This window comes from Anolis carolinensis, chromosome 4 (assembly GCF_035594765.1).
Source record: "Anolis carolinensis isolate JA03-04 chromosome 4, rAnoCar3.1.pri, whole genome shotgun sequence".
NCBI lineage: Eukaryota > Metazoa > Chordata > Lepidosauria > Squamata > Dactyloidae > Anolis > Anolis carolinensis.
Window position 1 is genome coordinate 232,382,435 of NC_085844.1, and position 23,799 is coordinate 232,406,233.

The following is a 23,799-nucleotide window of genomic DNA, read 5'->3' on the forward strand; positions in this document are numbered from 1 at the left end:
AATTCTTAGTCTCAACTACTGAGTAGGCCCACTGAGTCCATTAAACTTAAATAAACATCAAGTTCATTTGGAACTAACAATTGGATCATAAATTGGATTCAGGACTAAATGTTCTTTTCCTACGAGCCTCTTAAAGCATGTGGGCGTTTTGCCCCAGTGTTTCTGATTTCTCTAAGATTTCATTAATGGCAGCCAGGGAAACAGTTTGGTGATTTATGTACACCACATTTAGGAGAGGGTATCAGGCAGGGCGAACAATGCATGTTCTTTCTGTTCATGTTTAGACAACAAATGGAGGTCACGAATGAGCAGAGCTCAAAGGAGTTATTTCATACCACCCAACTGTCTTAATTTGAAAGATACAGTTCCAATTAATCCTGTTTTTTCCCATCTTTTAAACTGCTTTAAAATGTCCCAGTTTCTCTACTCTGCCCAGCTTCTCCTCAACTGCTGTAGGCAGAGTTCAAAGTAATTTGCACACAGTTAATGCAGCCAGGGGAAAAAAGCGAGGGCAGAATGAAGCCCTTCCAGTAGACTCAGGCAAAAGCAAATTGTTGCAGTCTGTTCTCTATCTCATTAGTAACTTTTGCCATCTTGACCGCCTTTAGATGTTGCCTGCCCACACATTTTCTAGTTTTCATTTGTGAAAGGTTGGATGGTATGCATTTTCAGCCAACATGTCTCTGGGAGAGTTTGAAGTCCAAAAAGTAATCTTTCCAAGCATTGGAACTGTGTTTTTACTAGCTATTTCTTCTTATGTTAACAGCCTTTGTCCATGATGAGGTCTGATAGCCATTTTTCAGGGACAAGCAAGGATCTGCTCTATTCCTGGCTCTGACCTTTTCTGCTTGGGCATAATGGTACATATGCTTCTCCCTCTTGGATTGTGTATAAATGACATAATTATGACAGTTTTATATGTCTTTAACTTCCATGGCTCCTTCATACAGAATCATGCAATGTAAAGCTAGGAGAGGAACTGGACACTCTCTTCCTAAAAGTTCTAATGATTTTGTTCAGCCAAGTGTAGGGTTATTGAGCATGGAGGTATGTCACTAAACTATTAATCCCAGGACTAGAGAGGAGCCATGGACATTAAAAGGGTATCAAATTGCTACAATTGTGCAATGTTGCTGCACACTTGAAAAATCTTGAAGCAGCAGAACCCATTGGCAACACTGGAAATCATTGTAGCCCACACTCCCTTGCTTGTATGCAATTGCTCCTTTTATTGAGAAGATTGTGTGAACAGGAGTTCTGGGATTACATGGATGCTTAAGAGACTGTGTTGAAGTACAGTATGACCCCCCATCCCCATATCTATAGCAGATAGGTTCTTTGACTTTGTGTGGGCATCTCAAATTTCAGATAACAGTGAGGCCTACTAAAGTGAATGACTTCTGGCTCAATAATACCATTGTGTTACACTGGAGGATCTAGAAAATACCTGGAGAGGACATATTTTGTCAGGTGTGAATAAAAGACACCATGGATACACATCCTGCAGATATGGGGGTCATATTGTACTTTACTGTACTACAATTCTCAGTATCCATATTCATTGAGGGATTATGAGAATTGGGCAGTCTAAAAGCTAAAATACCTGAAACTCTGCTAATACAAGTGGACACCGGATTTGGCCAATAGTGCAGAATTCCATTATTCTGAATCAGATAATAGAGGACATTCCTCAATTCAACATATTATCTCACCCATGTTTCATTCATACTTTTTCTTCTATTTAGCATTCCAACTCCCATTTTAAGCGTTGATTTATCAATCAAACAGCTGATATTCTTCAAGGTTTTTAAAAATCATTTAGGAAGGACACATAGTTAAGGTATGCTATGTAGTGATGTGACTGTTGCTGACTAGTCCTTTCTTATTTTTAAAAAAGTTTTTGTCAACACAGAAGCTTTTCAGATTGTCATCAGTTGTCTACCTGAGAAACAGCCCTTTGTAAGAATGTCCTGCATGGGGAAACATTAAATACTACTCCTAGTGTTGTGTATTAAGTGAAAATTACTTGAATTACAAGGAAGAGATGAAATTCAAGAGCTGAGATTTCAATGCACAGCCAATTTTCTGCTGCTTGACGATTTCCACTATAGAATGTCTACATAGAAATGTTTTCTCCTACTAAACAACTCATATTACAGACATGGGGTGATTTTTGAACCAATGAGATTCCTATCATACCTACAAATACATACTTATAAAAGGACAGCAGAAGTACAAATGTTTTGTCCTATTATCATGCCCTAATTATAATGTTTCAAACAGGTCCAGTTAGCTGTCAATGGTTTTTCATTTTATTTTTTATCACCTTTTAAATTAAAATTTAAGTTCAATATATTTCTCACCATATTGCTCATAAGGAATAGATTTGGTTGCTGCCATTCTTTAAAAAACAACAACAACAAAAGCAATGTTTGGGACTATGAAGAGAGTCCACATTTATCTTTAGAGTTTACATTTTGTTCTCAGCCATGCCTGAACCTATGTACGCTATCATCGTGAAGCATTTACCATAAGAATTGCAAGGTTTCTGGGGAATCAGAAGTTGGGTATCATCACTCAGGAACAAATAAAGCTCCTCAATAACTTTTAAGAGCATTGCCTACTGGAGTAGAGTCTTAAACCCAGGGCGTTTCTAGGGTGCAAGATAGCATTATGATCAAGTACATTGGTATCATTCGTGAATTTCTGGTTTTTGTACCACAGACTGAAAGTGAGAGAGTTTTCCTCCCTCCTATGAATATCTCACAACCTGAATCAGAAGCATCTTTCTCTGTTTAAAACAACAAAACCTTAATATTAGCAACCAGTGAAAAATTGTCAGTTCCATTAGCTTCATAGCTTCAGTCTGCAACTTCTTTGCAGCATCTTTGAAATATTTTCCATTACTTCTCGGAGGTGGTTATAGATTACCTTTGAAAAGTGGGTTTTCAGAAGTGCAATCTTCAATAAAGTGTGGAAACCTGGAAACTCTCCCTCGCTTTCATACACACAAGACAGATTTCTTTTCTTTTTTTAAAGCTGTTCCAATAGACCCTTCCCAAACTTTTTACTTCTTTTGTCTTTTAGAGACAGAAGGAAAAAATTACAGCCAGTGTATCTGTAAGAATGTTCTGGTGCATCCGCACTACTTTTGTTACAAGTTGCATGCTGTATAGAGGATATTGCCTGTATACTTGGGGCAAAGGGCGGAGGGTGGATTGGGAGGCGGGAGAAAGGCAAGGGACGGGGAAATGAAGAAAAGCAAGTTGCTTTTCTGTGTGCACTTCAGCTTGAACGGATGGAAACTGAAGCCTTTGATGCATTTTTTATACTGTACATATTTGTATATAATTAACTATATTGCCATGTTAATGAACACAGATTTTTGTTATATTTGCTTGTTTCTGTTTCCTTTAAAAAAATCAAATCTAAACAAACAAACATAACACACCACCAAATCCCGGTGAACCATGGCCTATTATGCTTTCTATTTCCGTTGTCGCTGTTGCTGGTGTTGTTTTCTTTGCTCACCGTCTTTTAATTCCGCTGCAAAGAATTAAAATTGAGGAACAATGGAGAAAACAAGTCTGTGTTTGCATGAGACCTGCCCAATTCTGGCGACAGGGGAAAAAATAATAAAATGATGTCCAGGTTTTGCTTTGAAGGCATGCTTAACTCCCACGAGGAAACTCATACATGTACAATTACCCTCTTTGTATTTTATCTAATAGAGCCTGGATTTATTATTTTTTCCCCACTTTAAAGAAAAACAAGGGAGGTGGAAGTCTTCTCCGAAGAACAATTCGTAATTGTCAAAATTTGAAACATTAGCTTAATTTTGTTTTCATGACCTCACATTTCTCCTTCTTATTTATTTTGTTGCTGTTCTAATGGGCCCCAAGGACATAGCTGACATTGTAGTACTGTTCTTCCACATTAAGGATGTTTTTAAAATTACCAAGATTATTGAGCCAACAGGCTGTTTTAATCAAAACCATGTTTCACTTGGTTTTGATGATTATGAATGGTCCGTACAGTTAAAATAAAATTTAAAAACAAAGAAAAGAAAATCAGACCACAGGGCCTTCACTTTTAGGAATATAGTACCACCCAGTGGTTAAAACAATACAGAACACTAGCGATTACCTGGTTTCAGTCTTTGGGACTGAAGCCGTTTCCTCTTTTCAAGATCAAGGAAATGCTAAAATGTGGCAATCTGTTGGCCTTCATGGGTGGCAAATCTTGACATACTTGCTATAGTATAAGCTTCAATGGAATTCAATGGGCTGAGTATATATGATGGGATTTCACCAAGATTACACAGAAAAACATTAGATAGCTTTATCAGAAGGTGAGTTGCTAGACGGATTCCTCAAAATTTACAATTGTATGGTTTCAATTGTTTTTGCCTTTTCGCAAATCAAACCGTCATCCCAGTCAGTAAATCAAACACAAATGTATCTAAGTACCTTATTTTTCCAGATGACCATTTTAATTAAATGTAAAGCAGTGATCGTTGCTAAAGGAAGCATGTTTGTGTACGCTTCAGAGTACAGAAATATCAGAAGAGAAAGATATGCAATAACTGGAGTAAAGTTAGGTTGCCACATGCCGAGGTTCTCCAGTCCCCCGTTGTATATCCTTTTCATTTTTTTTTTAAACTTGAAAATCCCATTGTACTATTTGAAAATAAAATTGTTCAATTTTTTCCTCAGTAAGGTTCCCAAATAACTGGCAGATCACCATCTTTAATGTCTGTGTTCAGCGGAAGGGTTAATTCCCCTGTTATGCATTTCATTCTGAATGCTTCATTTCCATTGGAAAAAATTTCCATAATTATTTATATTTTTTAAAAAACCACAGAGACAACGCAATTTTTTTTGCACAGTGGCAGAAAAAAAGAGGGATAGAGAAACACTACATCTCTTTTGTACTGGCATTTATTGGAAAGCCACTGTTCCTATCTGAAATGTTATCATAATTTGCATCAGGAAACCCAACTGCAGATATTAAGGGCTTGGGTGTGTTCAATTATGATTTTGCTGGAGGCTGTCCCTCATTTTAATGCCTTCCTCATTGAACTACCTTTCTGAAATCTAGCTGATACGGTTTGCCATAGACACGCTCCACAACATCATTAGCTTTGCAAATAGCTTCATTTCAGTCAAGGCAGGCTTCAGTTTGGGCCAATTGTAAAATGGAAATTTGAAGAAGGAGTAATAATTTAAAAAAAAAACAGATGCACTTAAAAACATGAAAAGAATTATTTATATGATGAAAATATATTTAGATTTTCAAAGCACAAGACTGAATGGAAGTGCTCTTTTTATGCTTTCTGAAGATGTTAAAAAAGTCTTTCTACATCAGGCTTAATAAATCTGTAATGACATTTGATGGATTGATTTCTCCCTGTGTGTGTGGTTTTTCCCTCCTCCCTTCCATTAGAGACAGAAAAAAATCCCTGTGACCTCAAGAGGAAACAAGGCCAGGGACTTCTAAGTACTTCTCTAAGAGACATATTCTTTTGCTCTCTCAATTTCTCTCATTTTGAGTCTCCTACATTTGTGCTCTAATAACGAACACTGTCTAGGTCATGAGGTTCAACGGTTGGTCCTCCAGATGTTTTGAAATTCAACTCTCTGAAGGTTGAAGACAGGACAGTCAATGGTAAGAAATTATGAGAGTTGCAATTCAAACAGCCGAGCAAACAGGAGGAGACAGGCACGTTCTGATGTTAACAGACAGATACTAACATATAGATTTATATATACTGGTTAAGATCCTCTTATTTATTTATTTATTTACAGCATTTATATTCCGCCCTTCTCACCCCGAAGGGGACTCAGGGCGGATCACATTACACATATAGGCAAACATTCAATGCCTTTTAACATAGAACAAAGACAAACAAACATAGACTCCGAGCGGGCCTTGAACTCATGACCTCCTGGTCAGAGTGATTCATTGCAGTTAATTGCAGCTGGCCTGCTCTCCCGCCTGCGCCACAGCCCGGGCCCTTGACAATTTATGTCACCATAAGTATGGCTGATGTGCAAGAAAGTACCCAAAACCTCCTTGTGCAAATGCTTTTTCTTTGGCTGCACAAGATAAACCAGGCAGGATCTGGGTCGGGCTCAGCCACTTTGTCCACATCCCATAAGATCTTCCTCATAGGCATACACATTCACACACTCCATTCTTTAAAATATTGTTTTCTACTGCAGGAGACATTGCACCTGCAAGAAAAGCTTGGGTATCGTTATTTGTGGTAAGAGGGCAACTAAGCATCTTGGTCATGAAGGTCTTCAAAGGCAGTCTGTCCAAATCCAGATGACATGAAGAATATTCAGAAGAAATGCAGCAATATGAGGAAGCAGGAACCATAGGGTCACAGTGCCAGAAAGTTTTGTTTGTTTAATAGAGACAGTATCTCTATTAAGATACTGCTCAGGCTGTTTCTTCTGTGTTTCACAATACCAGGTTAAAGGGTACACTCTGCATCCCACCCACAGCAACAATATTTCCATTTTGAGCTGCCCCTATATAATGCCATGTATTTTGTGGTTGCTTTTAAAGGGCGATAATGACTGGTTGCTACTACAAAATACCTGGGGGAAAGGAGGCTTGCTGAAATGGGTTTATCAATAGAAATCAGCAGCCTTGCTGACATTATTTCAATTCACCTTGAGGCTCTGGCAGTCAGGATGGTTACCATACCTGCACTACACCATTGATGTTCCCAGAAGAATATTCAGTTTGCTCACAGCCATTGAAGCTTTCTGTTCATTACAGTAGTAGCACTTAACTGCTGCTTCACAGGAAGGCACATAAATTTGAGTCCCTCTGCTAAAATGAATGGGGGCAACCCATTGGTTGCTTCATCTCTTTGGAACAAGCAAAGCAATCAATTCCAGCCTGAATATGCACATTGTATGGAATATCATTCAACATTTCACAGATGAAAACATTGGCACATGCTGACAACCATCCTACTCAGTTCGTTCCAAGAATCACATTCTGAGCCCACACAAACGATTGTATCTTGCTGAAAATTCAGCACTGTTTCATATTGTTTTATTCATCTCCACTTCACATGAATATTTCCTACTTTGACTTAAGAGGGGGAGGGTTGTCTTTGAGTCCATGGTTGATGAAGAAAAACAAAATAAGCCCAAAACCTGTTTCACAGTAAGGTCTCAGCCATTCTGATTAAACGTGGGAAGCTTTAGTATACTAGATGACATTTTAGTGTGCATGTGTGTATGAGAGAAGATGCACACTCCCACATGCATAGGGATTTCATTTGCAGAAAATCCTTCCCTAATCTAATATCCTGCTGCCTGAAGAGATTGGTGTTGTAGTCCAACATACCTGCAGAGCACCTAATTGAACAAGACTGCTTGAACAGATGGAGCATAATCATCAAGAATGACAGCTTAGCAAACTTTTATGAAATTTCAAGAAGGTATCTTGAAAAGATAGACATAAGGACAAAATGACATTAGGTCAGCCCCAACTTCAAAAGGAATTGAGAAGTTCTGCAGGTGTACCATTAATCTTGAATACATTTTGAAATAAACTGTAGAATTTATTGGCATGTTCTATCTGTTTTCTACAGGATGAGCACAGGGATAAGTGTGTATGTACGTGTATAAACCTTCAAGCAACCCCATGAATTGCATAGTGTTGTTTTTGGCAAAGAATACTCAGAGCAGGTTTGCCAGTACTCGCATTTGAAATACAGCTTATTGCATCTGGTTTGCTCTGGTCATCTAGTTTCCAAGTACTGACCACCAGGCTTGACTTACTTATCTTCCAAAATCAAACATGATTTGGAAGATAAGTACCTTTGGGGTATTTAGGCTCTAAAAAATCACAGTTGGGGAAGTTTTAACCTTCCCTCTAATATTGCCTTTCAAATTAACTTCAAGGCACCCTTGTGGGGCAGGGAAGGAGAAAGGAATTTATTAAAACAAGCAATAATGAGAAGTGTTCAATTTCCCATTCCTGAGTATGGCGGTCCCAATCCAGATCAATTTCCCCTATATTTACTTGTAATTAAAAATACAAAAAGAATACTCAGCAATGTGGCATTTATTTATAGCAGGTATAGGTTTAATTTTCAGTCAATCTCTTGAGAGCCAGTTCAGTGTAGTGATTTTACAGTTGGACTATAACTCCGGAGACCAGGGTTCAAATGACCTCTTAGCCATCTGAAGTCCACTGGGCTAATGTCAGAAACTCACATTGTCTCAGCTTCAGAGGAAAGCTGTAGTAAGCCTTCTCTGAACAAACTGTGCCAATTGTGATCCTACAGTGAACTCTGTGACGCTCTAGCCACCTCATCACACTAGAGCTTGGATCCACTTTAAATCCACTTTAGGGAGGGGCCTTTAAACATCTCAGCCAGACAGGTCCTGGGCCTCACCAAACTACAAACCCCAAAATTCTGCAGGAGGCAGAAACTGGATTAAAATGGATCCATGCTCTGGTGTGATGAGGCAGTAGGACCACAATAAATTAGACATAAACAAAAGCAGTGTTGTTCAAATCCTCATTAGCTGTGGTGAAGAAAGAATAAATAATCATGCATGCTTCTGGGAAATTTTGCTTACCATTCAGAAGGTTTACACTAGTCACACAAGACCTAATCCCAATTGCTAGAATACACCAATGAATGTTTGGTAAGAGAACACTTGTATAGATGCTCTTGATTCAACTGGTCTTTTCTGGTCGAGATCAGAAATACCCAGTATTAGTCACCTCCCTCATACAAAAAGATGTGACCAGTGATTAAACTGGCAGAAATAAAGTTGCTTTTTTATTGTATCTCCTAGGATCACTTATCCAGCACAGCTACTGGAAATTTCCCCTTTTAGATTGTAATCTTCAGACTTCTCAAGCCAACATATGAAACAACTGGGATAAGTAGCTGCGGATTCTAGGGTGTTATAATCCTGAAAAATGAATATCCTATGGCGGGTGATTAAAAATATATAACTGAAATCATTCCAGCCCTATTAATACTACCCCATGCAAACCACTAATTTTGCAACAATGGGATATTTTAAAATAAAATCAGAGAAGGTTCTACAATATCTAGACTATCATTGCTAGTGATATTAAGTAGCGGCTCAGAGTTGTATAAGATAAATTATTTCCTTTAAGGCCACCTTTTCTCCAAATGGATTCCAGGGTGATGTACAAAAATACGCACAAAATAATTAAAAACAACACAACATATATTATCCTTCATTATGGCTATAAAACTGAATTACATTTTCTCCACATGGCCTGCTGCACTAAACATATCTAATGACTTCAGGCACACACACACACAGCCGTAAAATAAAAACCCATTTGAGAGGCATCATTCCCGAAAGGATCAGAGGGTTTGGTTCATTCCTTCCGCAGCCTCTCCTGTCTTGATTTTTAGAAATGCAGAAGTCAAGGTAACTCTCCCCTCCCTGCTTGCAACTCACTGTTTGTTTCTACATCTCTTTCCTTTCTCTCATTTAGATTCTCTGACCACTGCGGACCAGGGTTATTTATGATGCAATCTATGTAAGGCACTGGATTGCTGTCACACAAATTCAAGGATTGTGGGCCATAAACCAGCCATGATTGAGACAACGGTACTCTCCTCTCCCCTGCTCTGCTTCAGACGGATGGCCCTGTTTAACACTTAGTTTCCCTAAGCACTCCCTCGTTTCCCTTAATGTTCTTGGCGAATTGGGTGATGCTTCACATCCTGGAGTTCTGAAGCAGAAGCCAATATTCTGAAAAGGAATAATTTAGGCAGGCTTCCCCCACCCTCCCCTCTTTTCCTTTTCCTAGTGCAGATGGACTGAAGTAGCAGAAATGACAGAAACCTCTACAGGCTTCTTATTTATTACATTAGGATTAGATGTCATTGGACTTATGGGAATGGCAGCACACAGCCTTCTTCCAGAAACTCCATTAGTTATCATTACGACTTGCTGGGAAAATCCAAAGCAGAAAAACTTGGATCGGAAGGAAGCAAAATTGGTTTACAGGGGAAGCTCTACACAAGATGCAGATGGAGCTTTTATCATGCCACTGTCTGCTTTGTGGTGGCTGGCCCTTCCTTGTCAGTGGGGTTATGAAGCTGCACTACATTTTAGTCCAGACAAAATAGAACTCTAAGGTGTAAAACCTATCTGAGGGTAGGATTTAGAAAACAAAAATCAGGGTTTTATTGCACAAGCCTATTGTCTTGCAGAAATCCTGTTGCTTGAGCAAATGGAAACATACTAGAATGGAAATAATCACTTTCACACCTTTTCTCCAATAGCCCCTATGGCACCACTTTGGTGGAGCCCCGAGAGGCGTAGTGGATTAAAGCCTTGTGACTTGAAGGTTGGGTTGCTGACCTGTAAGCTGCCAGGTTCGAATCCAACCCAGGGAGAGCGCGGATGAGCTCCCTCTATCAGCTCCAGCTCCATGTGGGGACATGAGAGAAGCCTCCCAGAAGGATGGTAAAAACATCAAAACATCCGGGCATCCTCTGGGCAACGTCCTTGCAGACGGCCAATTCTCTCACTCCAGAAGTGACTTGCAGTTTCTCAAGTTGCTCCTGACATGAAAAAAAAAACATTTTGGTGTTGCACATTCTCACAGGCAGACCTCTGACTGTGTCAGACTATGTATTCCCCACATAGTACATGTATACTGCTTAATTTTTCTTCCTTTTCATGTCACACTTGTGCATTTGCTGTGTTTCAACACTTCTTGGAAGTGGAGGATGCACCTGTAACTGGATAATTGCATAATTGTTGCATGCTGGTGATAGTCCCTCACCCCATGGCAATGCAATTTCACAATTATGGCAGAATAAAACTTAAAAATAAATAAATAAAAACCAAGGATTGGAATAACACAACATGACTTCACACTGCTTGAGGACAGGGAGGGGAAGAAGACGAGAATCGTATCCACTCGCACTACATGTTTGCCGGGACAGAGGAACTGGAATGAAATGAAATGATTATACCATAAACAATAGTTGAACAGCAGTGTTATTGGAGCCATTAATGGTTTTCCCTATCAATAAAAATATGTGATTCAATAACAATGGAAATGCAATGCAACATGATCTCATGTGATAAGGAAATATCAAACATGGATTAACCCAGTGCAATCCTGCAACAAATCTATTGTGTACTAAAGGTAAGTCCACACTACCCAGTTTGATACCCCATTAATTGCTATTTTATCTATGGAATGCTGGGATTTATAGATTTGAGAGGTAATTAAAATTCTATGTCAGAGAACTGTAGAGCTGTACTTCAGGGTTGGAGACTCTAAAGCATTTTTCCAAACTACATATTCCACTTTTCCTTAGAATACAGTTATGACCATTGAAGTGGTATCCAGCTGCTATAACCACGTAGTGTGGATACAACTTAAAACCCAAGATTAGATTTACTCTCTTGTCATTCACCACTGCTTTTTACTATATCATTTTCCACTTGTAATCCTTCCTTTTAGCTCCCTACTGTTTCTACTGGCTATAATCTTAGTGCAAAGAATCCATTAAATTGAAAAATAATAGCTGCACAGTGCCCACTAAAACTGCTAGCATGTGCTTTTGAGTATGCTAAACAATACTACACACTGCTGTCTTCTCAAACAGCCATTTATTAAAATATGCCCAAGCACATAACAACCTCTAGCTTTCAGAAATAATTTTCGGTAAAGGGCCTAGGTTAATCCTAGTTTCTGAGGAGGTAACACAAGACCTAAGTCTTCATCAAGAGCATATCTACCAAATTAAAAGCATTCTCGGTTCTTCCCACTAAGCTTGCTACTGCTCAGAATTTCTGGTCTTTCTTTTTTTACATGGGCTACATGCAACCACACCTTGCATTAGAAAACACCTGGAAAGGTTATTTGTATTTTGTTTTTTTCTGTAGGTCCATCCATTTTGGCAAGCTTTGGCTTCAATACTGAAACTGTTCCATCTATACCAGGCATGGGCAAGCTTCGACCCTCCCAGTGTTTTGGACTTAAACTTCCACAATTCCTAACAGCCGCTAGGCTGTTAGAAGTTGTGGGATTTGAAGACCAAAGCACTGGGAGGGCTGAAGTTTGCCCATGCCTAGTTGTTAGGAATTGTGGGAGTTGAAGTCCAAAACACCTGGATGTCCAAAGTTTGCCCTTGCCTGATTTATACTCATTACCTCCTTGTGCAACAATCCTCCTAACTGTGTTATGTATTCCACACAATGTCTTGGTACAAAACTGTCCATAGCTTCCACCTTTTAACAGACAAAATGGCCTAAATAATATGGTTGTAGGGTTAAGAAGTGAAGAAAGTAATAGAATTATAGAATAATAGAGTTGGAAGAGACCATGTGGGCCATCTAGTCCAACTCCCTGCTATGCAGGAAAAGCACAAAGTACCACTGACACATGGCCATTCACTATACTCTGTGGCAGAGAGTTCCACTGCTGAACAGAAAGTTCTTCCTAATGTACACGTGGAATCTCCTTTCCTTTAATTTGAACCCATTCTCTGAGTCCTAGTTTTCAGGGCAGCAGAATACAAGCCTGCTCCCTCATCCTTATGACATCAATTCACACATTTATACATGGTTATCATGTCTCCTCTCAACCTTCTTTTCTGCAAGCTAAACATATCCAGCTCTTTAAGACACTCCTCAAATTATCTGTGGGCACATCTACACTGACCATGTGATGTGAAAGGGCCCTGGATCAGTTCTGCAGCAGTCTTGACAAGTGTTAAAAAAAGTTGGGGGATACTCCAAATTCTCATCCGGAAATTGGAGTATTCCCAGATTTGGACACATATAAACAGTTGGGTTGTTTCTGAGATGGAATTGGCTGCAACTGTTTTTTTCTGCTGTCCCAGGGTGCCAGAGGGACAAGAGTGGGAGGAGGAACAAGAGAAGGAATCACTCTGCCTCTCTCCCTCTCTTCCCCAATGGCCTCATTGCTCCGGCCAACGTCGACTCGTATGACCCTTGTCACAGCCGGAAACCATCATGACATGGAGAACATGAGGGGAAAGCAAATGCCATCTTGTGTCTCTGGACCTCCCAAACCCAGCAAATGCACAATGGCAGTAAAAACTGTGTTTGACACCACTGGGTTGTCAGGACTCCCTCCTGCCTATAACCCATCCTGGGCCCGATCCTGTGCATACTAGAGTTGGGTCTGAATGCCGTTTCATCTGTTTATTTTGTGTACAACTTCCTCCAGAATGGACCTACTGAAAAAAGCAAGAATCTGCCACTTCTCTTTCTTGCACTCTGAACTCAGATTGCAGAAACTGAAATAAGCAAAGAGGGAAAATGGGAGGGGGAGCTCCAAAATGAGGTGGCAAAAGACTCATTAGAACTGTCCCTCCAAAATTGGAATGAAGGATGTAGCCCACAACAGTTTACCAGAAGGATAATAGCTCCTACCATTAAACAATTAGCTGACCTTTGGTCTGCATGCAAAGCATACTTTGCCTTAAAGATTCTGGAATTGGAGAAACTTCTCCAAACTCTGATTGTGATGTTGTTCTCAACACACACAGGAAATCTAACCTGGAAGATTTCCTAGATTAGAGTATATATATTTGTAATCAGCACATATCGTAAACATCAGAAAGGTCCTTATAGTCATGTGGCACTAGAGTTTTTAAGTGAACCTTTTGGAGAAGTTGGACTGTGTACATTTGTCAAGGTCCCCCTGGGTAAAATAAAACATTTATGTATGGAGAGATGGCTAGGAATAGCCCATGAATCACAGAAAGCTTGAGATAAAAAAGAAACATTAGATCATCTGCTTCAACTCTTTAGCAGGATGGCCCCCTGAAGAACATGTCTCTGGGCTTTTGTCTAGCATATTTAACTCTAGCTAGAGAAATTTGATTGCTTTCCAGAAGAGACACTAGCAATGTTTGGGCTGAGGCTGGCTAATAAATACAACACCAGTAGTCATGACTGAAGGAACCTCTGCTGAGGTCCATGGAGTAAAGCATATCTAAGTTCTATTCATGTGTTATCCTACTGAGGCTCATCAGGTATTCAGAACCTTTGCAAAATGAACTTTCTGGGTCACAACTTCCAAAATCCCCAGCCAGCATAGCCAGTGATATTTGATTATTGTAGGTAACTTGAAACTGAGATTGTATGTACACTACAGAATTAGAGTAATTTCAGACCACATTAACTGACATGACTCAATGTTATAGAAATCTGGGATTTGCAGTTTTGTGAAATATTTAATGCTTCTCTGTTGGAGAGCTTTGGTGCCACAACAAACTCCAAATCCCCTGATTCCATAGGATGGAGCCATGGCAGTTAAAGTGGTACCAAACTGCTATAATTCTATTGTGTGGATGGTCTGTGGATCTCCTGCTTTAACCATTGTACTACTTTGAATCTTCCTCTGTCTAACATAAGTCACCATACATTTTTAAAGTACACAGAGAGAATGCACGCACTCCATAGACACATCTTTTACCCTCAAACAGCATTATACCATCAAGCAGATGAAATGCATTTTGGAACAGCTAGATGATTAAGAGGAACAAAAGGGGAAAATACACTTTAAACTCACTTTAGAGCCCTGGAACCCACTTCACATACACTAAAATACTCAATTTATGGGCCATTTCAAATCCATGGGTAATTTACTGCCCTAAGTGCAGAGGAGATTTTAATACAAACCAATTTTTCCTGCTTTTTACTAGCTCCCTCCCCTTGTTGCTCTCTGTTCTGTGGAGAAGGTGAACAAACAAATATTTCAGAAAAAAAACCAAGGCCATGTTTTAAAGTGCTACCGACTACTATCTATGGCAATGAAATAGAAGCACCTTTCTTCATTGTGAAACTCCTTTTCTAAAGAAACTCCTCCGTATCAATGGACAGGAAGGCCAATGTTAGCAGTTCCAGGAGGGCCTTTCAAGGGTTTTATTTTATTTGTCAGACAGTTAAGAACAACTTCCTGAGATCAGACATTTATTTGTCACTGCATCTGAAATATTTAGCACTGTATAGAAATCTTGGACTTAATTCAATACAAGTCCAAAGTAGAATAGGCACAGAGCTTGTCTACAATAACCAAAATCCCTATACTCATCACATCCCCATTTAAGATTGAATCAGGTGTCAAACAGGGATGTGTTATTGCCCCAACCTTATTCTCCATCTTCATTGCTACGATACGTCATCTTGTTGATGGGAAGCTTCTCACTGGAGTGGAAATTATCTATCGGATAGATGGCAAGCTATTTAACCTCAGCAGATTGAAAGCCAAAACCAAGGTCACAACAACATCTGTTATAGAACTTCAATATGCCAATGATAATGTAGTCTGTGCGCATTCAGGAGACCTACAAGCCACTCTAAAGACCTTTGCATAAGCATACGAGAACCTCAGCCTCTCACTGAACATTGAGAATATCAAAGTGCTCTTCTAGCAGTCACCAGCCAATCCCTCTGCAATGCCAGAAATACAGCTTAATGGTGTAATGTTAGAAAATGTTGACCATTTCCACTACCTTGGCAGCCACCTCTCCACAAAAGACACTAAAAAACAACACCGCCTGAGCTCTGCGAGTGCAGCATTTTTCTGAATGAAGAAAATAGCGTTTGAGGATCGGGACATCTGTAGGAATGCCAAGCTTGTATATAAAGCTATTGTCCTCCCAACCCTGTTATATGCCTGCAAAGCATGGACCATCTACAGACATTACACTCAATTTCTGGAATGATTCCATCAGCGTTGCCTCCTAAAAATCCTGCAAATCTCCTGGGAAGACAGGCGAACAAATGTCAGCATGCTGAAAGAAGCAAAGACCACTAGCATTGAAGCAATGCTCCCATGCCATCAACTCCACTGGACTGGCCACATTGTCTGAATACCCGATCGCCATCTCCCAAAGCAGTTACTATACTCCCAACTACGTAAAGAGTGGAAAATGGAATGTTGGTGGACAGGAAAAGAGATTTAAAGATGGGCTTAAAACTAACCGTAAAAACTGGGCATAGACACCTAGAACTGGGAAGCCTTGACCCTTAAGCCAGGTCAGTGCCAGGACACTACACCTGGAAGACAATCATACTCAGACAGCAAGGGATCGCTTAAGTAAGTAAAGTATTCATCACAAGTGGACTGTTGGCTTTCATGATGCACATTGCCTTCTGATGAGTATTATACAATTTTCAGTTTAAACTGCCTTTGTCCCACTTTAGCAAAGTCAGGGGATATTCTGGAGTTTATCAGAAACTCGGGAGTATCTTGGGGCTTCAAAGCAAATTGGACAATAGGATGGGGTCCAATTTAAACTGATCCACTGTCCACACTTTCCCTGTGCTCCTCAATGTAGAGAAAGAGGAAGAATTGTGGCCATATTGCTGCCATAACTGCAGCACACAGCCCTGTGAGCACCTAGGGGCCTTGTTCCCCACCAAAAGATGCCCACAGTCTCACCCCAACATCATACATGGCCCAAGGCTTTCTATCCAACCACATCCCCAACCTTAACCCTAATCCTAACCCAACCCTAACCCTAACCCTAACCCTCCCCTTCCAGCCAATCATGAAAACAGATGACCATGACCATGTAGGCAATGATCCCAGATTTGGCACAAATCTGTGAAATCTGGGGCTGCTCCAAGGCAGATTTACAGCAGGCTTAACTGCCTATTGTAGCCAAGACTTTGGATTGTCAAATCTCATGAACTTCCCTTCAATCCCCAAGTCTGTTCTATTTGGGCATAGCTATTGGGTTTATGTCTTCTGCTGTGCTTCTGGGGGGGGGGGACATTGCAACACTGGAAAAGTGCACCCAAAATGATCAAGGGGCAAATGAATTTAAGAAGGACATCAACATGAACAAGGGAGCAAAATAATAAGTAATGTTGATATCACTTGGGGCTTTTTAGCATAGAAAAAACAAGTCCAAAACAGGGCAGAGACAATAGAGGCATATAAAATGTGTGATATAGAGGCTAGATTGGAGAAGCTGTTTTTCCTCTTTTATAATAAAGGAACTTTGAGGCTTTCACTGAAGATGAAAGATGTGATATTCAGGACAGCTAAATAGATGCAATTCTTCACTCAGTACAGTATTAGACTGTGCAATTCATTGCCATCATAGAGTTAGAAAAGACCTCAAGGGCCTCCTAGTCCAGCCTGCTCCAAGTTTAGCATCTTTTATGTTTTTTGTTTTTGTTTTTTTTTTTCGTGTCAGGAGCAACCGGAGTTGCTTCTGGAGTGAGAGAATTGGCCGTCTGCAAGGACTTTGCCCAGGGGACGCCCGGATGTTTTGATGTTTTTACCATCCTTGTGGGAGGCTTCTCTCATGTCCCCGCATGGAGCTGGAGCTGATAGAGGGAGCTCATCCACACTCTCCCCAGGTGGGATTCGAACCTGGCAGCTTTCAGGTCAGCAACCCAACCTTCAAGTCACTTAGTCCACTACGCCATCTGGGGGCTCCTATCTTTTATGTGAATGCTTAGGACAAGAAGTAATTCATATTTTGGGATACTTGAATGTACATAAATGAGATATCTTGGAGATGGGAACCAAGTCTAAGCATGGAATTCATTTGTTTCATATGCACCCTATATACATAGTCAGAAAGAAAATTTATACACAATATTTTAATACTTTTGTCCATAAAACAAAGTTTGTATATGTGGAATCATCTGAAATCAATGGTGTCACAACTGAAGCCACGTATGTGGAAATTTTTGGAGCATTTTGGATTTCAGAATTGTATGTCAGTGCAGGGATCTATGACATCCTTAAAGGTGGGCCTTCAACCTCTGTTTAAAAACCTTCAGGGAAGGAGACTCCACTTTCCTTCAAAGCAGCCTACTCCACTGTTGAAAAGGTTTTTTAAAAAACCCTTTTTAAAAAAAATTATTTGAATCCATTGGTTCATGTCCTAAGTCTGAAGCACTGGAAAACAAGCTTTTTCCACCCTCTACAAAACACTATTTCAAACATTCAAAGGTGGCTATCATAAAACATTCCCATTTTGTTCAGGACATCTTATATTTGCGGTTTAGGGGTCCAGTCCCATATAAGGACTGCATGTATGTGTGCCTTCAAGTCACTCATTGATTTATGGCAATCCCATTGAAATACTCAGACTGTTTTGCCAGTTCCTCCCTCTGAAATATAGCCTATAGCAGTCCCCCATCCAAGTCCTAATCAGAACTCTTGTTTAGCTTCCAATATCAGAAGGGTTGTTAGGATATTTACACATAAATAAGGGTAATACAGGGCACCCAAGTTCTACCTGGAGATCCCACTATTCCCTTATGGTCTCACATCCAAATTCTAAACAGGCCAACCTCTCACAACCTTATGGTCTCACAACCTCTGAGGATGCCTGCCATAGATGTGGGTGAAACGTCAGGAGAGAATACTTCTGGAATATGGCCATACAGCCTGGAAAACACAACAACCGTGTGATCCTGGCCATGAAAGCCTTCGACAACACATAGGCCAACCTTGCTTAACTTATGAAATTAGAGAAAGATTGGGAGATAATAATCCTCCACCCCAGTTGAAGCAACAGACTAGTTTGTGGGAAGGAGGGCAAGAAGTTTGTGTGGTACTTTCATTGGCAGCTTTGTCCGCAAGCAGAAGAAACAGATAGTGATACAGAAAAATCCAGGAAACTGCCAGTGCCGTCTTCTCAGTATCAGTCAACTAAAGCCTCGTTCTATCTAATATCAGGGCCAGCTCTGGCAGTTGCCTTGAATGTAATAATATAGTATCAAGGCATAGAGGGGTCCAAATATTTTAGGGCATTGTATTCCTACCTCCACCCAGTGGCCAAGTAGCCAATAGCTAAATTTCTGTGCAGTGCTAGTCACAGAAAGCAATGGGCCTTTCTCTAACATTGGGGGCTTGACAGTGGTGTCAACTCTTGCCCATATTTCAAGATACCAGCCAGATCACATCAATTTTGATTTGTCCTCCTCTGGTACACACAAGTACACACACACCACATGAACTTTCACACATTTAGAGTGATATTTTGTCATTTTTATTTCAGTTAACACTAGCCAGAATTCCCTATTAGGTAAATACAGTCAGCCCTCAACATTTGATGGAGTTCAAGGAATATGATTTTATTTTGTTTTATAGTTACAGGGTTATGTTATTTCACCAAAGCACTATTCAAAATAAAGGAAGGGAAGGAGGGAAAAAGAGAGAAAAGAAGAGTAGAAGTGTTCTTTGTTTCATGTCTCCAAACTAAAATTAAATCAATTTGAAGATAAGCTGGTGCCAGGACCTACCAGAATGTATACCTTTATACAACAAAATGAAAGCAAACAAGCAAACATTACAGCTTCAAACACAGTGGGCCCTTGGCATCTGCTGTGGTTTGGCTGCCCCTCTTCCCATGGATTTTAAAATCTATGAATACAGTAGTCTCTCACTTATCCAATACTCGCTTATCCAACATTCTGGATTATTCAACGCAATTTGGGGATCAATGTTTTCAAAATATCGTGTTATTTTGGTGCTAAATTCATAAATACAATAATTACTACATAACATTACTGCATATAGAACTACTTTTTCTGCCAAATTTGTTGTCTAACATGATGTTTTGGTGCTTCATTTGTAAAATCATAACCTAATTTGATGTTTAATAGGCTTTTCCTTAATGCTCCCTTATTATCCAACATATTCGCTTATCCAACATTCTGCCGGCCCATTTATGTTGGATAAGTGAGACTCTACTGTACTTATGTGTCCAAATATATAGGTAAAGGTAAAGGTATCCCCTGATATTAGGTCCAGTCATGTCTGACTCTGGGGGGTTGGTGCCCATCTCCATTTCTAAGCCGAAGAGCCAGCGTTGTCCGTAGACACCTCCAAGGTCATGCAGCCGGCATGACTGCATGGAGCACCGTTACCTTCCCACCAGAGCGGTACCTATTGATCTATTCACATTTGCATGTTGTCGAAATGCTAGGTTGGCAGAAGCTGGGGCTAACAGCGGGCGCTCATTCCGCACCTCACATTCGAACCTGTGACCTTTTGGTCCGCAAGTTCAGCAGCTCAGCACTTTAACACACTATGTCACCGGAGGCCCCGGTCCAAATATATACAAAGGTGTAAAATAGCAAAATTAAGGTATGCATTTAGGTGTGTGTGTGTGTGTGTGTGTGTGTATCTAAAAATATGGATGGTTGAATCTGTGGATACAGAGCCTGTGGATATGGAGAGTGGACAGTATTGCAACCTTCAGATACATTACCTTGTTGGAAGAAATGTTTTTTTCCATTTTGCTTTGAACATCAGACGCCAACCCCTAATCTCACATTGCCACCTTGTGGTTCTGAGATTAACAGCACTTTTTAAAAGAGAGGATGTCATAATAAAGTAGCTTCCCAATTAACTGGAACTCAAGCAACTGGCAAAAAAAAATCAAAAGAAATAATACTTTAAATATTACATTTAATTTTTTTATAAAACTAGAACCAGTTATTGGACTGGAAATGGTACACACTTGATATTAATTTTATCAGACAATGCTTGCTCTTCAAACCTAGTGTTATACATAGCGTAGGACATAAGCTCTCCAGAAAGGGCAGGGAAACTGTCAGACCAAGGACTAAATTCTATTTCAAAGATATTTCTGAGGACCAAACCCTAGTGGCTAATGGGTTCATATCAAAAGGATCCACCTGTTTTAGCTTACAACTCTATTAATATACATCTCAGGGAAAAGAGGGGGATTTCGATCTTTGTTGTTGGTATGTGCCTTCATCTGGTTTGCAATTTATGGCAACCTTAAATTGAACCTAACCGATTATGCTATTGGCAAGGTTTGACCAGAAGTTTAGACTGGATAACCCTTGTGGTAACTTCAAATTGCATGATTCTATGAATATTTTTTAAAAATGGTAGATCTACACGTAGTGTTTTATTTTTAAAGGCAGAAATCCTCCACTACACACAGTGGGTCAATTGTTGAATAAAACAGTATTGGAATTATTAGTCTACCTTCAGGCTAAAAGATATCACAAATGAACAGAAATCAGATCTTGCACCTATCAGGGCTGTCTAGGGATCTTCTTTGTTGCTCCAGAGCAGAGTTGCTCCATCTGCAACAGATGAGAAACCACCAGTTGTCGGATTAACCATGCCACTGGATTGGAACCTCATTTTGTGAAGAATGTAAGTTGATTGGTTGTGTAGTGATCTCCACACATATAGTAAATTCATGCACAGGAGTCTTCCAAGAAAAACAAAACAAAACATATCAAAGTCCCATGGCAGTTAACGAGCGACAACGATGGCAGGACTGTGAAATATGGAAGCCCCTAGTCACAGACTGGCACATGGGTGGTGGATATGAATTCAGGCATTCAACCTCAAGGTCTGAGGCAGTTGATTAGTTCAGCAGCTGTATCTCATGACTGAGCATCCCTATTTAGGATCCACTCTAACCCCAAATGGGGAGGGGACTAGAAAACGTGCCCTAAATATAGTCTGCCTCTCTTATCCCTGACTGCACTGCTGCATCCAGAGAGGTCACCCTCCTTGCGGTCAAAAAAGAAAAATGAACTTTGGAACATGGAACTTATGGACATTGTTGGACAAGACAATGAATGCCCTGAATGAGGGACTGCTGTTATTGCAAGGGAGCTGAGGCACTTCGATATAGCAGCAGTTCAAGAGATTCTGTGACTACGACAGGGACAGCTGAAGGAAGAAAAGGGAGGCCATACCTTCTGGAAGGGACTACCTGAACAAGAACGATGAACAAACATAATCAGCTTTGCTATCGGAAACAACCTGGTGAAGCATCTGTCTTTAGCACCCATCAACAAACTCAACCCTCCAAATTAATCTTGCCAAAAACCTGCAGGCAACTATCATAAGTGCCTATGCACCTGGGCAACGTCCTTGCAGATGGCCAATTCTTTCACACCAGAAGTGACTTGCAGTTTCTCAAGTCGCTCCTGACATACACACACACAAACCCAACACTAGATGCTGACAAAGACATCAAGGAAAAATTTTACTGCCAGCAGGACACTATCCTATTGGAGATACTCAAGGAGGACAAAATCATCCTCCTGGGAGATTTTAATGCAAGAGTTAGATGAGACTTTGACCTGTGGCCTGGGTCTATAAGAAAAGATGGGGCTGGAAACAGCAACCTGAATGGCATCCTCTATTTCTCATCAAATGTGTGAAACATAACCTTGTGATTACTAACACGCTTTCCACCAAAAAAACAAGTTTAAGACATCATGGAAAGCTTGGCCTCTCACTGAACATTGACAAATGTTCTCTAGTGCTCTATCAGTAGGCACCAGCCAATCCCTCTGCAATGCTAGAAATAGTCTTAATGGTGCGTTTGAAAATACTGACCATTTCCACTATCTTGGAAGCCACTTCTCCACAAAACTCAACATTGACACTGAAATGCAATACCATCTAAGCTCTGCGACTAGTTTTTTTTTCTAATGAAGGAGAGTGTGTTTGAGGATCTGGACATTTATAAATACCAAGATGCTTGTTTTATAAAGCTATTGTCTTCCCAACCCTATTATATGGCTGCAAAACTTGGGACCTTCTACAAATGTCACTCTCAATTTCTGGAATGATTCCATCAGTGTTACCTCCAAAAAAAACCCTGCAAATCTCTTGGGAAGACAAATACCAGTGTTCTGGGGGCAGCAAAGACCACCAGCATTGAAGTGAGGATCCTCTGCCATCAACTTTGCTGGTCTGGCCACGTTTTCTGAATGCCCGATTAATTTCCCAATTCAATTACTGTATTCTCAACTAAAAAATAGAATGTTGGTGGACAGCAGAAGAGATTTAAAGATGTGTTATTTTTAAAAACTGTTGCATAGACAATGAGAACTGGAAGGTCCGGGCCCTCAAGAGTTCTAACTCAAGATTAGCTGTTACCAACAGTGCTGTGGAATTCAAAGAGGCACGAATGGAGGGTCAAAGGGAGAAAAATGCCAAGGAGTGTCAAGCCAACCCTTGTTGGGACCACCCTCAATCTGGAAATTGATGTCCTCATAGCGAAAGTACATGCAGATCAAGAATAAGTCTTTACAGTCACCTACAGATCCACTGCCAAGATCCTGTACTTGGATGGCAATTGTACTCAGCCACGAGTGATAGCTTATGAGGATGACCTTTTTTACAGTGGTTTGAAAGTGAGCCTTCTTGAATATTGTGACTACTACTGGTGCTCTGACATATAGAAAAGTAGATGACTCCTGACATTCATTTCCAAGGAATTTGTTTACCATATTTAGGTCCCAGCCTTCTCACCCCAGAGAGAACTCAAGGCAGCCTTACAACACGTAGCAACCTCAATTGTGGCATTCCCTTCAAGGAATAATGACTTTGTCCTTTTTGATCCTTTCACAAGTAATCCAAATTGTCAGATCTTCGGTTTTGATAGTGATTTTAGACTCCATTGAAAGGGAAATTTGTTTTTTTTTAGGTTTTTTATGGTGATTTCATTATACATAGTTCTGCAGGCCCAGATGGACAAAAATGATTTATGAATTAGGCCTCCACATTTAAGGTTAGGGGCACAGGACCCCTGTAAACGTGAAAAAACACAATGACACTGTGATAGGCTTTTTTTAACCTAACAGAATTCTTCCAACACAATTGTATGGTCAACTTGCAATCACATTGGAACACCTAAAGATTCTTAGAGAGGCGTTGTTTTTCGAAATCTCAAAGTCCTCCAGCATGACTGGAGGAAGCTGACCGTAGTCACATTAGAGGATGTATAGAGAACAT